The sequence below is a fragment of the Amblyraja radiata genome, chromosome 1 (genome assembly GCF_010909765.2).
Source record: "Amblyraja radiata isolate CabotCenter1 chromosome 1, sAmbRad1.1.pri, whole genome shotgun sequence".
NCBI lineage: Eukaryota > Metazoa > Chordata > Chondrichthyes > Rajiformes > Rajidae > Amblyraja > Amblyraja radiata.
Window position 1 is genome coordinate 109,531,978 of NC_045956.1, and position 14,371 is coordinate 109,546,348.

The 14,371-nt window shown below is 43.0% G+C and overlaps 1 long non-coding RNA gene across 1 annotated transcript; it reads left to right on the forward strand.

The window, feature by feature from the left end:
- On the forward strand, positions 1–9,273 carry LOC116977935. The gene is made up of 2 exons (XR_004413334.1): positions 1–218; positions 8,969–9,273. It is a non-coding gene; the product is annotated as an uncharacterized LOC116977935 (long non-coding RNA).
- The last annotated feature ends 5,098 nt before the right edge of the window (positions 9,274–14,371 follow it).

Genomic DNA, 14,371 nt, shown 5'->3' on the forward strand with positions numbered 1-14,371 from the left:
ACCAACATCTACTGTTTGTAACTGCGGCCACCTGAACAATGTTGATCAAAAAAGAACACTTGTGAAGGATCAGGAGCTTTTAATAAGCACAAAACATCTCGAATCACAAGCAGGAGCTTTAGAAAGCCCTTTGGTCGGAGGTGGCTATCTTGGAGAAGGTTGGACACGTGGCGGATCAGTTTGGAGACAGAATTACGCGGCTGCGCCGCACCAGCACGGTGCGTTACAGTCCTCTCGTTCTTTCTTTGAAACTAACTTTGTTTCATGAAATATATTTTAAAAATAACGTGAATCACGTTGGAGACATCAATCTATGTTTAATTAAAGCGTGCATTATATTAATAATATTGCATTTAAAATCAAAAACGCGTTACTTTAAGTGCCTGCGTATTTGTACGCGGCAGAAGCCGGACCTGCTGTCTTAAGGGAATCCAACCAATTGAACTGTTTAATGTGATTTATTTTTCTTTGTAAGAATGGAAGGTCAGTCTCTACCCCCCGCCCCCCGCCCCCTCCTACCACGCCCCCCCCCCCCCCCCCCCCCATTCCCCCTCCTACCACCTCAACCACAGCAAGCTATGCGTTACTTTTCCCAAGTACATGCGCCGTGCAATGCAAGTGTATCTCGGCAATGTTCAACAAGTGGCTGGTAAAGACCTTCATATAATGCGTTTATATCCTTCTGATTTTGAGAACTCCGCTTTACTTTTGAGGGCTAAGGGGAAATTAGAGCTTGAATATGCATTTTCTACTAGTGTGAGCAGTCTTTAAATATTTCAATGCAAGTAATATATTTTGACGAGAAGATTGCAATAGGAATATGAAAGCGGCGCAACAAAAGGTTATAACATCAATGAATTAGACCAAAATATTTTTCAGCAGGCTACAGATGTGGTATTGGTGAATCTTATGATCGTTGTACACAGGAAATTAACACTAATTGATTATTACAATATTTTATTGTCGGCACAATTATATCGTATGTAAGAACGTTTAAACACTACAGTCAGGGTTGCAGCAACTTCGATTCAGTTTGCGCGACTATATAGTAACAATTACGATGACGCGGAATTTTGTTAATTTGAATATATACAAAATAAAAGCTTTTCACTGTACTTCGCTACACATGACAATAAACTGAAGTGATACCAGCGCAAGTGATTCCGTGGGGGAAAATAGTATTGACCGAACGGCGTAAATATGGTCACAGTGGCTTTGCGGTATGAAAATAGGCGCAGAAGTGTGTACACCCTAGTTTGACCCGTTTTATTCATTTATCTTTATCCAAGACATCCGTCTTTAAACTTCACTTTAAACTTTAAATTATATCCCGGAAAGAAGACTGGATGGGCTTGTTTTTCATAATTCGGCCACAACATCTCCTAACTTTAAACGGCCTTCACTGCGTTTACATGCATCATCCGCCGCAGCCGCTCCGAAAGTTGTGCGCTTTGGTCCGTGCGCTCTGTGTACCGCCTCTGCTGCAAACTATGTCCAAGAACAGGTCATGGTGATCTCGGTCTAAAATAAACAGTGGTGTTGTTTTCGTATGCTGAATTCTACAAATGGAAGTCATTTATTACCGTGAGTCCAACTGTAGCCATAGGGTTTTTGCTACGTTATGCATCATTCTTAGACCGAGCTCAGATCAGTGCTGGGATCTGGCGGGCTGAGGCTCCACATCATCTTTCACTTTTTGTACAGTTGGGTTGTATTTGTGCAGAGATCCTTTTGGAAGTATATTAATGTCTCTTGTGGTATCAGAATATGTGTTTAAACAAAAGGAATTGCGAAAAAGTGCCGGAAGTGCGTCGACGCCTGAGCTAAAACCAAACGTGGTGAAGCTCCGTGTGTTGTAGGTAATCAAACTGGTTAATATTCAACATATGTTCCTTTGTGTGGATATTATTTGGTATGTCTGAGTTAGATTCGTCACGATTTGGATACAAAATGCAGAGTATTATGAATTGTCTCTACATTATACTATGGAATAGAATATAGTGATAGGAATATTGCACGCTCTCAAACGTTAACATATCACTTTAATGTCCGTATGATAAATTGTTGTAAGAGCAAGGGTGGGAATGAATCACTTAAATATCAAGGGGACACGAACAGCATGTCAATGGATCTTTTCCAAATTAACCTAGCCAAGGAACCAGATATCTACAGAATCCAGACAAAGGTTTCAGGAAACTAAAACGAGGAGGTAAACGATTAGATATTCAGCACTTAAGACATTTGCCTGAACAAATGTGCCTGAATACAGAGCGGAATTGAATGTGCATGGCAACATCAATGGTGAAACAAGGGTCAGTCTTGCGATCTCGCAGAGACAGTTTGCCCAAAAATGCAAAAGTCAAAACATACTTTCAAATCACTTCAATTACTTTTACAGTCGAGCGGGAAGTCATATTTCAACCTCACCTTTTACTTTTTTTTTAAATGAGATAGAATGCTGTCATATTACAAGTATAATCGTTTATTCAGGATTTCTCTGTCTATGCTTTTTCTCCGCTGAATCTCACCACAGGAGCTGGTTTATAGTCCTGTACACGGATCGGTATGCAGGAGTCTCAGTCGATGAATATTCCACACATATAGCCCTAGTCTCGGGTTGGTAGCTGCATTATGAAATAGTTGATAGCCTAGATTCGACAACGTGCATTCTCCTGAAATGTATAGCGATTGAAATGATGGCTGTCACGGTTGCGAGAATATGCAAAAAAACAAGTGGCGGAACTAGTAAAGCTGTTATCTCACGGCTCCAACGACCCTGGTTCCATCCTGATCTCCGCTGCTGCCTGTGTGGAGATTGTAAGTTTTCCTCGCGCGCTCCGGGTCCTACCTACAGACCAAATACGCGTGATTGATTGGGAAGGGCGTCAAAGGCTACGAGTAGAAGGCAGGAGAATGGGGTTGAGAGGAACAAATAGATCAGCGGCGATTGATGTAGATTCCATGGGCTGCGCATATGTCTTACGGGGTCTTGTGGGTTGATAAATTGATTGGTCACTGTAAGTTCCTTCTACTGTGTAGGTGGATAGAGGTTATGGGCAGCACAGTGACGCACCCGGTACAGCTGCAGCCCCTCGGCGACAGAGACCCAGGGTCGATCCTGACCTCGGGTCTGTCTGCGTGGAGTTTGCAGGTGCTCCCTGGGACTGCGTGGATTTCCTCCAGGGGCTCCGTTTTACTCCAATATCCCAAAGACGCGGCGGGTTGGAAGGTATTTATGGGAATGTCGAAAGATAAAAGAGTTCGTGGGCCGGATAGAGTTTGTGGGCCTAAAAGCCCGTGCCTGAGCTAAATGACTGGAAATGTACGTGTTCTTGCAATTTGTTTGAAAAGCAATGCGCTCGTTTAAACCATTTATTCCCGCATTCCTCTGTGCTCATTTAAAATAGCAAAGGAATATAAAAATGAGATACACATTTACATATTAACCTGGTCAGTGGTAAACTCTGAGCAACAGCTCAAATTCCTTCCCCGTGGTTTTCATCAATCCGGGGTGAAGTGTAGTGAGAAGTATCCCATGGCTTACAAATAAACCGATGCCATTTAACAACCGACCTTTTCTGGCAGCCACCTCTTGCTCTTTTGATATCATTCACGAATGAGAGTTTCTGCTTTGGTTCCCCCCCGGAACACATCAGGGACGTGAGAACATATCAGATCACTCGCCCAGTAATGCATGCAAGCGTGTGCTCGGCCTGCGCAATTTAGGTGTCTCTATAGAGGATTCAGAGAGAGGGAAAGAGCGAATACAGCGCCGAAATAGGCTGTTCGGCCACGAACAACAACTCATGCATACCAAACATAAGCTCATCCTACTTTTTATTCTCCCTACATTCTCATCGAATCCTCCCAGATTCTACCAATCATCTCCACATACTGGCACTGCGTACACTGGCAAACTAACTGGTCAACCTGCATGTCTTTGAGATGTGGGAGGAAATCGGAGCACCCGGAGTAAAACCAGACGGTTACTGAGAGTGCCCGCAAACTCCAGCACCCAAGGTCGGGGGGGGGGGGGGGGGGGGGGGGGTGTTGCGCTTGCGAGGCATCGTCAACACTAATGCCCCTGTCCCACTTAGGAAACCTGAACGGAATCCTCTGGAGACTTTGCGCCCCACCCAAGGTTTCCGTGCGGTTCCCGGAGGTTTTTGTCAATCTCCCTACCTGCTTCCACTACCGGCAACCTCCGGCAACCATCTGCAACCTCCGGGAACCGCACGGAAACCTTGGGTGGGGCGCAAAGTCTCCAGAGGTTTCCGTTCAGGTTTCCTAAGTGGGACAGGGGCATTTTACTTTGCCTCTTGAGTTCTTGACCGCCAATCTTAATGCTTCTTCACAGATGTATGCCTCCAATGCATTTTATTGGACTAATATGAATTGGATTTTGTTGCCAATCTTTGGTATTCGAGAATTTATATATCATTGGCCAAATGGTTGCAAAGCAAAGTATAATCGTTCTGCTATAAAGGCAGTTTCACTCAAACTTTGTGCACCGGTGTTTGTTGTTATTCTTGAGATAATTTTCTAGCTGAGTTTGCTGGGAAAAAGTACGCTGGTGGAACGATTTCTACTGAAAGTAAGTTTTAGTCATGCCAAATACGTATTATTCATTCATAAGAAAATTAAATTGTAGTACGAAAGACTGCCAAAATAAGTGAGACAAAATAAATAAGAAAATAAATACAAGGGAAAGTTTTAGTTGGCCCAGCCTTTCTGTGGTCAAGGAAAAAAAGGTGGTATGAAAATGATTGGGATTTGAACCAACCATATTTTAACTCAAACGGGAGTGCTATCATGAGCCAAGCCTGTGACAAGCATTCAATAGACCTGATGGATTTTTATTTAAGTGTAGCAATTACAACCCGGTAAGATATGACAGCTAGGCAAACAGGAGACTGATATCTGAGACTGCAAAACAGTTTAACAGCAGGCAGTTTTAGAGCATAATCTATTTATTCCTCTCAAGTATAGCCATAAGTAGTTATTTCATCTCTTTAGAGGGAATTTAAACTGTTAGCAGTTTGAAATCCATTGGGACAGTGAAAATAAATAATAACTAAATTAGCAATGCCTTAAATATATTTGAATTCCAACACTTTTAGCCAAGTGCAACAGCTCATGAGATGTTAAAGAGCAAATGATTTATTTGAACACTTGTGCAATTTTACCATCAATAACAGACACAGTAAATGTTTTGTTGATGTTTCCAGCATTGATGGCGACTATTTGGCCCACTGCACTGCCCTTGGCCTGTGCTAGAACTGTAAAAAAACATATCCCCTATTTTTTTGCTCTTGCCATTAAGCAGTAGATGCACATATGCTCTTTCTGAAAAATTCCAGGGGAAATTTCTTGAATTCCTTTTTTACAGGTTCCTGAGCTTCTCCCTAAACAAAATATACATTTTCCACAATATCATCATACTTAATTCTGTACCCACACTCCTATATAATTTATGTGCTTGTTAATCTTTATAGACTTCTCATCTCTAATTCCTGCATAAGGTTGATCAGCAAGCTGGGTACGGTGGTGGTGTGCCTGTAATCCAGAGGTCTCAATTAATAATCTCAGGAACCAACATTTCAATAGCTGCTGTGGAATTTAGATTCAGTTAGTAACTTTTTTAAAGAAAAATTGTAATTGATAAAGATGACTAAACAACAATGGGTGCAAAATCTTCACCATTTATAGAATGTATTACCAGAACGGATGGTGGAAGGACTAGTCATTTGCTTTTATCTGCTCTGTCCAAAGTCCATATCAATTGCAGCAAACTTATCAGTCCCTGGAAATTCGTCAAGTAGTAAAGCAGTATGCACTTCCAAAGAAGAACATTTCCCCCTCTAAATCCTTTGGATGTCCAAATGGTGAGTGATAGTAGACAAATTATTGAGCATGAAACTGCATGATATTGAGGAATTAACTATAGTTCTTTTGCAAACTATTTAGGACACTTGAGCTGCTTGTGCAAGAAGATCATGTTACACTGTGTGATGATCAATAAAACTATTGTAGTGTTTTAGGGTTACAGGTTTGGCATGCGGTCTGTAGCATAACAGTGAGTAGGAAGGAACTGCAGATGCTGGTTTAAACCAAAGATAGACACCAAACACAGGATAGGCAGCATCTCTGGAGAGAAGGAATGGGTGACGTTTTGTGTCGAGACCCTTCTTTAGACTACAAGTCACGGGAAAGGAAAACAAGAGATATAGACGATGATGTAGAGAGATAGAACAAATGAATGAAATATAGGCAAAAAAGTAACAATGATAAAGGAAACAAGGCATAGTTAGCTGTTTGCTGGTGTGACTTGGGTGGGGGAAGGTTGGAGAGAGAGGGAATGCAAGGTCCTCCAATTAGCATTTAGCCTCACTCTGACAATGGAGAAGGCCTAGGACAGAAAGGTCAGTGTGGGAATGGGAAGGGGAATTAAAGTGTTTTGCAACTGGGAGATCAGGTATGTCCAGGTGTACTGAGCGAAGGTGTTCAGCAAACGATTGCCCAGTCTACATTTGGTCTCGCCTTTGGTCCATATCTTGAACAACGGATACAGTAGATGAGGTTGGAGGAGGTGCAAGTGAACCTCTGCCTAACCTGAAAGGACTGTCAGTGTCCCTGGACTGAGTAGAGGGAGGAGGTATAGGGACCTGTCCCAGTGCCTCCTCCCTTGTCCCTGACTCTTGTATACTGTTTCAGTGTACTATTCCTATACTCTTGTACTTAACTAAGGTATGTATAGTAATACTTCTACTGAACTATATGCAAGAAAGGAATTTCACTGTACCTTGGTACATGTGACAATAAACTACCATTAAACTATTGATGCAGCCTATGGAACATATGGAACAGACCAGTTGACTCCCCTTAAATTCTACCACACATCTACGAATTGTGGTTCTTTACAGTGGTTAATGACCTACCAACCTGCAAGTGTTTGGGATGTGGAAGGAAACAGGAGCATTTAGAGGTACCCCAAAGGTCACAGAGCATCCAAACTCTACATGGACAACACCATTAGTCCAACAACCTCTCACAGTTAAAGGCCATGCTACTGTGCTGCTCCTCACAGCATGAACAGGACAGGTTTGGAGGGATATGGGCCAAGCATAGGCAAGCGGGCTTAGTGTAGCTGGGACATTGTTGGCCGATGTCGGCGAGTTGGGTCGAGCGGCCTGTTTCTACACTGCATCACTCTTTGACTCTATGATAATCTTAATTAGTTGGGAAAATGTCTTGTGTAAGAGAAAAATGAAGTCTCGAATATGTCCTGAATATGTCATTGGAGTTAAATAAAGACGGAATCCCCAATGTTACTTTTTCATTGCACACCATTTGAACATTTTTTTTCATGCATGGATGTTCCCAGCTTTTGTGACCTCCCTGCCCGGCTTTATTCATAACTATGAAGAGAGTAATTGTACTTAGTGCCTGCAAAGACACCCCGACACGTTAATGAAACTGGCTTGGTTAGAGATGGTATTAATTATGGTAGCTGGTGATGCCCCACACAACTTTACCAGCTATCAAAGTTCCATTGAGACTGAATATTTGTAAACTATTAAAAAATAATAAATGTTCACTAAAAAACAGCATTACATCAAAACATTCTCAGAGCTCTAAAATCTGAGGAGGTTTATGTTGTTCTCTTGGACCCCATGAGGATTCAATTGATGCAGCACAGTTCCGGTAGCTGGCAATTCAGCTTACTCTCATGCCTCTTCTTCATTAAGCATGGGCGGAAATCCTGGGGTTGGGGTGGGGCGGGTACATGTCCCTCCCATGTTTTGAGAGGTGGGGACAAACCCCCCCCCCCCCCACATGTTTTGTAATCCGGATATTGAAATAGGGTGAAAAAAATCTATTAAAATCTCCGCTTTCCGCGAGACAGTGGGGGTGTCACTGTTAAGCGCTTGTTAAATGTCTCTATTAACATCGTATTAACACGATGTGTCACCAATTGTGTTTTGACCTTCAAGTATTACTTAAGGTATTCACGGAGAATTTCTTAAAGCTGCCTGATGCCGGCACGTACCATTTGAACTGATTGGATATATTGGTGGATGGGAAAGATTTAAACGGGTATCTGGTTTAAACGGGGCAGATCATTAAGGGCTCATGTCGAACGGGTTTCCTGGCTGGCTTGTAGGTAAGTCCCTCATTCACGGTCACTCATGTATGCAGTAGGAGGAGGGGTGGAGGGGTTTGGGGGGGGGGGTGGATGAGAGAGAGGAGAGAGAGCAGAGAGAGGAGAGACGAGAGAGAGAAGAGAGAGAGCGGGGAGAGCGAGAGAGACGGCGAGAGAGAGAGAGCGAGAGAGAGCGAGAGAGGAGAGAGAGAGGAGAGAGCGAAGAGAGCGAGCGAGACGAGAGGACGAGAGACGCGAGAGAGCGATAGGCGACTATCTGCGAGGAGAGCGCGAGATAGATCTCTCTCCCTCTCTCCCCCTCTCTCCCTCTCTCCCTCTCTCCCTCTCTCCCTCTCCCTCCCCCTCCCCCACCCCCTCTCCCTCCCTCTCCCTCCCCATGTTTTGATAGCGATTTCCGCCCCCCAAAAATGCTTAAATACCAGCAGATCCAATATTCTCCAATATGCTTTCATGATATTTCCTAAGAGCTGGATTCAAAGTAAAATTAAATTTAATGTGGACAAGCAACAAAAGTGAGTGGATCTCATTATCACACGCAACTCTGCCCTCTGATCATTTTTAGCAATTTCCTCTTTTTCAACACGTCCTTTAAGATGAAACCTCAAAGCCACATCTCTTTATCATTCGAAACACACAAATCTTTTTTTCCCCGTTGCATAAAAGTTGTCGCCTCTTAATAGCCTACAACTTGCACTGTCACTAATTATTGCACCTTTGCACCTTCACTTTATTTTGTTTTCCCCTTACTTTCATTACCATCCATAATACATTCGGTTCTTCAATAATTTTCATCTCTTTCTGCAGGTCAAGAATTAAGGAATAACAGAAAGAAGATAGGTACAGGAGCTGTCAGGGTCACACATACACACAATCTCTGAGGTAGTTTGAACCATTTTGCTGTTGAGTCGATGCATGTTTGTGCAACATTAGCAATGCTGGCACTTTGAAAGAGATAATTCTATGCCCACTTCCCTGGTTTTTCTTTATAATCCTGTGATATTTCTAATAACAAATATTGCAAGTTATTAATCAAACTGCTTCCACTACTCTCTAAGCTGTGCATTCCAGATCATAAAACTTGGTGTGTAAAAATAAAAACCAATATTCTACTAGTTTTTAAGTTTATTTTTGATTCAATTATCCCCAACAAATCAATATTAGAAATGGTCTCAGAAAGCAGAACACTCAGCATTGGCGGAGGAGAAGGTGTAGTTGAGATTTCAATTTGAGACACACCCTGCATTAAGACTGAGGGGGAATGCCGTTAAATAGATTTTGGAGAGACAGCATGGAAACAGGCCTTTTGGCCCACCAACTCCATGCCACCCATTGATCACCTATTTACACTATTTATATGTTATTCCATTTTCTCACTACATACTAGGGGCAATTTACATGGACCAATTAACCTACAAACCCGCACATCTTTGGGGTGTGGGAGGAAAAAGGAGAATCCGGACGAAACCCACATGGTCGCTGCAAAAATGTGCAAACAACCAGCACCCGAGGACAAGATCAAGCCTGGGTCTCTCGCTCTGTGTGGCAAAATAGTGGTACAACGAGGCTGGGGGCAGGCTTTAGGTCATATGTGGAACCAGGAGCTGAGTGAAAGCAAAGGAAGAGATTGCTGGGGATTTGACTGATTTTTAAATCCTCACTGGCCACAAGCAAAGTACCAGATGAAGATAACAAATGTGGTCCCCCTTTTTAAGATAGGCAGCAGGGAAAAGCCTGGCAATTAAATTTCTGTGAGCTATCAGTAGTAGGGAAATGACTGGTAAATAATTCTGAGGGACTGGATTAATATTCACTTGTAAACATGGCCAGCATGGCTTTGGTAAGAACAGACCCTGTCTGGCCAATTTGATTGAATTTTATAACAAGGTAATACAGTGCATTGAAGAGTACATTGCATTAGATGTGATTTATATAGAGTTCAATAAGGTCTTTGACAAAGTCCAACAATGGAGATTGGTCCAAAAGGTTAGAACCCAGGGGATCTAGGGCAAGTTTGTGAATTGGATCCAAAAATGGCTTGGCAATAGGAGACAGTTGACAGTTGCAACTATTGGAGTGATTTCCCTTTGATGCCTATCGAACAGTTAGGCACTGTGATGCCACATCTAGTCATACGATGCCTTAGTATCAAGGGTAGTCACTTTCTTTTCTCTAGAATTAACTCTTTAGTCAATGTTTCATCCAAGGCTATGATGAGGACTGGAGGCGAATGGCCCTGATGAAACCCAACCTGAGCTGTGGTGAGCAATTCATTCAAAGCAAAGTCAACAATAACTTCCATAACATTGATGTTGATTGGGAGTAGATTTGGTACAATAAATGTGATTGCATTTGTCTTTTTTTTTAAATACATCTCTGGCCGATTCCGCACTGTATCTCTAAATCAAAGATAGACACAAAATGCTGGAGTAACTCAGTAGGACAGGCAGAATCTCTGGTTAAACAATAGGTGATGTTCCGGGGCGAGACTCTTCATCAGACTGACTGGTTGAATCGTAGCCTGGCATGGCAATTCCAATGCACAGGAACACAAGAGGCTGCACCGAGTGGTGGACTCAACCTATCCATCATGGGCACAGCCCTCCTCCCCATCAAAAGCATTCATACGAGCTGGTCGCCTAAAAAAGGCGGCACCAATCATCAAATGGTGCACTGGTAGATACACTGCCTTTTCTACAGCGCCAAAGTTCCGGGTTTGATCCTGAGTGCAGGTGCTGTCTGTATGGACTTAGTACATGTGACCATATGGGTTTCCCCAGGGTGCTCCGGCTTCCTCTATCACTGCAATGACCCACAGGCTTGTAGCTTAATTGGCTTCTGTAAATGTGTGTAGGATAGTGTTAATGTATGGGGTGATACCTGCTTCCACGCTGTATCTCTAAGATCTAAAATGAAGCCTAAAGTAAAGTGTTCTTCTCAATTCTCACGGCTACCATTGGGCAGGAGGTACAGAAGTCTGAAGTTTTCTTCATCTCCAGCATTTTATTTGTCCGCCCACCTGCCTCGCCGGATTTAACCTTTCACTTCAGCCCGACGAAAGGTCCCGATTCAAAAGGTTACCTATCTATTTCCTTCCACAGATGCTGCCTGACCCACAGAGTTACTCCAGCAGTCTGTGAGTTGCTCGTATCAACACGTACTGGACACGTTATAATTGTTCAATGACTCTCAGTCATTGAGTCTCAGTCTGAAGGGTCTCGATCCGAAACATCACCCATTCCTTCCCTCCAGAGATGCCGCTGAGTTACTCCAGCATTCTGTGTCTGTCTTGTGTACATCAGCATCTGCAGTTTCTTCTCACACATACCTTCCCGACGGGCCGCGGCTGTGGACTGGGAACTCGCGACGCTGCGGTCTCGATGCCTCCCGGATGGCCGCGTACAAGCCTGGTTCGGGCGAAGCGGCCGTTTGAGCCCGCGGTTGGGGCCCGGCTCGGCACCCAGGAGGCGTGAAATGGGGCGGCGGCAGCAGCGAGGCTTCGCGACGATGGGGCCTCGGCGGTGGTGATTTTTATCAGCGCCGTAGGTGTCTGCTATTTGTATACATTGGGTATGATGCAGCAAATAATCTCACTGTGCCGAGTCACATGTGACAATAAAGTATTCCGATTCCTAACAGAATTGTTGGCTTTCTCCTCGTCTAATTCCATTCCTGTATTTTTTGTACACTGATTCAATTTTGAGATTGAAATGCATTAAAAGCTGCAAATGCTCGAAATATGAAATAAAAATGTAAAAAATGCTGGAAACACCCAATCGGACAGGCAATATTATAATAAGAGCACCGTTTAGCGTTTCAGACGCGTTATAGGGAGGTTTCACGGCAGTCGGGTCACGACCCATGACCCGTACTGTTGCTACGCTACTCCAAATGGATTACACGCGATGAACTGCAGGTAGGCACTTACCATTGTTTCCAGCGTAGCGGGCCCGTTAAAACCCGCTGAAATTGTCAATTTTTGCGCTGTAAATAACTATGGAAATCGGGATAAGCGTGAGAGACATTTAGCCTACTTCAGAATTCCAAAAGTGAGGAGAAATGACGGTAGATAGAAACAAGATCTGAAGGGACAACAACAGCCAGAGTGCTTGGCGAACATTGGCCGTTTGCTCACTGCATTTCATCAACAGTAAGGCATTATTTGGGTATTTTCTTGATTCCTTTGGCATCTAAAAAGTTTCAGAAGTGATAAATCTGGCTGTGATTTTTTTAAATCGCCCATGATTCTCGTGGGTTTTTACATACAAAATGAAAACGCATCTGAAGAAAAATTTACAGCCAGATTTATCACTTCTGAGAATTTTTAGATACCAAAGGAATCAAGAAAAACACAAATAATGCCTTACTTGATGAAATGCAGTGAACAAACCCGATAATTCCCAATATTTTCAATGTTTACCAAGCACTTTAGCTGCTGTTGTCCCTTCAGTTCTCGCTTCTCTATACCTTCATTTCGCTTCACTTTTGGAATTCTAAAGTTGGGTACATGTCTCTCACACTTACCCCGACTCCCACAATTTTTTTCAGCGCAAAATTTCAACATTTTGGCGGTTTTTAACAGGTAGGAAAGTACGCGTTTCTAGCATTAATAACATATACCGGAAGTGACGGATGTCTTCCAGTTGGATTTAGCGGCTCCGTGCGTCGAGCCCTATGACCCAGTGAGCTTTCGTGCAACCCCCCGATTTATGCCCTCGGGGTCAAGGCAATAATAAAATGGCATCATTTGAATTTTCATACCTTGCTTATGAACGAAGTTTGTTGTTGTTTGTCGTCATAAGAAATGCAAATTTTATAACTAATCCTATTTTGAAATTTCCTATGAGCACCACTCCATGAACCGTAATTGAATTTTTCGTTAAATTGTAACGGAGTTATATTGTTGACTACCATTTGACCTCGATCTCAACGATAGTTACCAGTTGACCTAGATCTCAACGCTAGTCACCCATCCACCAAGTACCAGTTGACCAAGATCTTAACGATAGTTGCCCGTGTCCAAGTACCAGTTGACCTAGATCTCAACGCTAGTCACCCATCCACCAAGTACCAGTTGACCAAGATCTCAACGCTAGTTACACGTGTCCAATTTTCTACTAATAGCTGGCTGAATAAAAAGAAGTGTACAGGGGGAATAAAAAAACAAATTGTGCGCACTTTATCAGTTTCTAAAACATATTTCTATGGTTTTAATACTGATGTTGAAAAGGTGAATTGCTTGAAATCGTCGATTGCTGCCGTCGAAAGGACCATGCGTAAAACTGCTGCTGGCAAACGAAATTCAGTCCAATAACTGTGTCTTTAATAATTTAAACACTTTTGGCCAACATAAACCGACAGAGAACTGGCGTTGAGTAACATGCAAAGTGTTGGAGTAACTCAGCGGGTTAGGCAGCATCTCTGGAGGACATGTATAGGTGACTTTTCAGCTCTGGACCCTTCTTGAGACTGATTGTTGTAAATTGGCTGATTGAAAATTAACGTTTGTAAACTCGGTGGGTAGATCTGAGATAGACTTGTCTTGCTGCGGTTAGCAAATGGAAGCACAGTTTGAGTGTACAGTTGCGGTAAGGCATGAAGTGTCATAAGAAGGGTATCGACCCGAAATGTCACCTGTGCATATTCTCCAGGGATGCTGCCTGACCCGCTGATTTGCCCGAGCACTTATGTCCTTTTGTGTAAATCCCGCGTCTGCGTCCTTATTTCTGTATGGATCTCAGAATACAGGGAGGGGGGAAATAATCAGGATGCGCCACTCACCGCCGATATTAAACTTGACATGGAACTTAATAAAAGGCGCAGTTGCTAACTATTCCTGTTGTGTTAGATAAAACCTGTGACGGATGCTGCGTGTCAGAGTGATGTGAACCTTTGTTGGGTAATTAAAACAGAATTTTTAATGCATGCGATGTTTTAAATGTGAAATACTTTAAGGGCAGTAGGTATTCGTTGCACCGTGCTGCAATTGTTGAATGCGGTTTGCCGTTCAATTCTGGGATCAAGCGATTATGGGTATAAACGCTGGCGAATCGACGAAAACCACAAACGCGAAGGGTGATCGAATGCACCGAGAATGCAAACACAGGCGACTTGGATGTTTTCACAATAGTCGTTGCACATATATGTGGGTGGGGTTGGCGTTCATGGATCTGAACCAATATAATTAATTTTCAATTGGACATCATGTTT